The sequence below is a fragment of the Callionymus lyra genome, chromosome 6 (genome assembly GCF_982586985.1).
Source record: "Callionymus lyra chromosome 6, fCalLyr1.hap1.1, whole genome shotgun sequence".
Taxonomy (NCBI): Eukaryota; Metazoa; Chordata; class Actinopteri; order Syngnathiformes; family Callionymidae; genus Callionymus; species Callionymus lyra.
In genome coordinates, this window is record NC_141823.1 from 1,466,153 (window position 1) to 1,468,652 (window position 2,500).

The 2,500-nt window shown below is 57.4% G+C and overlaps 1 protein-coding gene across 1 annotated transcript in view; it reads right to left on the minus strand.

Annotated features, from left to right (window-relative positions):
* The window catches only part of LOC148076160 (NT-3 growth factor receptor-like), a 131,009-nt gene that overhangs the window by 29,447 nt on the left and 99,062 nt on the right, over positions 1-2,500 (minus strand). The gene's annotated exons all lie outside the window — the stretch shown is intronic.

The following is a 2,500-nucleotide window of genomic DNA, read 5'->3' on the forward strand; positions in this document are numbered from 1 at the left end:
AGACGGTGTAACCTCGTGTGTGTGTGTGTCCGAGCGAGACGGTGTAACCTCGTGTGTGTGTGTGTCCGAGCGAGACGGTGTAACCTCGTGTGTGTGTGTGTCCGAGCGAGACGGTGTAACCTCGTGTGTGTGTGTGTGTGTCCGAGCGAGACGGTGTAACCTCGTGTGTGTGTGTGTGTCCGAGCGAGACGGTGTAACCTCGTGTGTGTGTCCGAGCGAGACGGTGTAACCTCGTGTGTGTGTGTGTGTCCGAGCGAGACGGTGTAACCTCGTGTGTGTGTGTGTGTCCGAGCGAGACGGTGTAACCTCGTGTGTGTGTGTGTGTCCGAGCGAGACGGTGTAACCTCGTGTGTGTGTGTCCGAGCGAGACGGTGTAACCTCGTGTGTGTGTGTGTCCGAGCGAGACGGTGTAACCTCGTGTGTGTGTGTGTGTGTCCGAGCGAGACGGTGTAACCTCGTGTGTGTGTGTGTCCGAGCAAGACGGTGTAACCTCGCGTGTGTGTGTGTGTCCGAGCGAGACGGTGTAACCTCATGTGTGTGTGTGTGTCCGAGCGAGACGGTGTAACCTCGTGTGTGTGTGTGTCCGAGCGAGACGGTGTAACCTCGTGTGTGTGTGTGTGTCCGAGCGAGACGGTGTAACCTCGTGTGTGTGTGTCCGAGCGAGACGGTGTAACCTCGTGTGTGTGTGTGTGTGTCCGAGCGAGACGGTGTAACCTCGTGTGTGTGTGTGTGTCCGAGCGAGACGGTGTAACCTCGTGTGTGTGTGTCCGAGCGAGACGGTGTAACCTCGTGTGTGTGTGTGTGTGTCCGAGCGAGACGGTGTAACCTCGTGTGTGTGTGTGTCCGAGCGAGACGGTGTAACCTCGTGTGTGTGTGTGTGTCCGAGCGAGACGGTGTAACCTCGTGTGTGTGTGTCCGAGCGAGACGGTGTAACCTCGTGTGTGTGTGTGTGTCCGAGCGAGACGGTGTAACCTCGTGTGTGTGTGTGTCCGAGCGAGACGGTGTAACCTCGTGTGTGTGTGTCCGAGCGAGACAGTGTAACCTCGTGTGTGTGTGTGTGTCCGAGCGAGACGGTGTAACCTCGTGTGTGTGTCCGAGCGAGACGGTGTAACCTCGTATGTGTGTGTGTGTCCGAGCGAGACGGTGTAACCTCGTGTGTGTGTGTGTGTCCGAGCGAGACGGTGTAACCTCGTGTGTGTGTGTGTCCGAACGAGACGGTGTAACCTCGTGTGTGTGTGTCCGAGCGAGACAGTGTAACCTCGTGTGTGTGTCCGAGCGAGACGGTGTAACCTCGTGTGTGTGTGTGTCCGAGCGAGACGGTGTAACCTCGTGTGTGTGTGTGTGTCCGAGGGAGACGGTGTAACCTCGTGTGTGTGTGTGTGTCCGAGCGAGACGGTGTAACCTTGTGTGTGTGTGTGTGTCCGAGCGAGACGGTGTAACCTCGTGTGTGTGTGTGTGTCCGAGCGAGACGGTGTAACCTCGTGTGTGTGTGTGTCCGAACGAGACGGTGTAACCTCGTGTGTGTGTGTCCGAGCGAGACAGTGTAACCTCGTGTGTGTGTGTCCGAGCGAGACAGTGTAACCTCGTGTGTGTGTGTGTGTCCGAGCGAGACGGTGTAACCTCGTGTGTGTGTGTGTCCGAGCGAGACGGTGTAACCTCGTGTGTGTGTGTGTGTCCGAGGGAGACGGTGTAACCTCGTGTGTGTGTGTGTGTCCGAGCGAGACGGTGTAACCTTGTGTGTGTGTGTGTGTCCGAGCGAGACGGTGTAACCTCGTGTGTGTGTGTGTGTCCGAGCGAGACGGTGTAACCTCGTGTGTGTGTGTGTCCGAACGAGACGGTGTAACCTCGTGTGTGTGTGTCCGAGCGAGACAGTGTAACCTCGTGTGTGTGTGTGTGTGTCCGAGCGAGACGGTGTAACCTCGTGTGTGTGTGTGTCCGAGCGAGACGGTGTAACCTCGTGTGTGTGTGTGTGTCCGAGGGAGACGGTGTAACCTCGTGTGTGTGTGTGTGTCCGAGCGAGACGGTGTAACCTCGTGTGTGTGTGTGTGTGTGTCCGAGCGAGACGGTGTAACCTCGTGTGTGTGTGTGTGTCCGAGCGAGACGGTGTAACCTTGTGTGTGTGTGTGTGTCCGAGCGAGACGGTGTAACCTCGTGTGTGTGTGTGTGTCCGAGCGAGACGGTGTAACCTCGTGTGTGTGTGTGTCCGAACGAGACGGTGTAACCTCGTGTGTGTGCGTCCGAGCGAGACAGTGTAACCTCGTGTGTGTGTGTGTGTGTCCGAGTGAGACGGTGTAACCTCGTGTGTGTGTGTGTCCGAGCGAGACGGTGTAACCTCGTGTGTGTGTGTGTGTCCGAGGGAGACGGTGTAACCTCGTGTGTGTGTGTGTGTCCGAGCGAGACGGTGTAACCTTGTGTGTGTGTGTGTGTCCGAGCGAGACGGTGTAACCTCGTGTGTGTGTGTGTGTCCGAGCGAGACGGTGTAACCTCGTGTGTGTGTGTG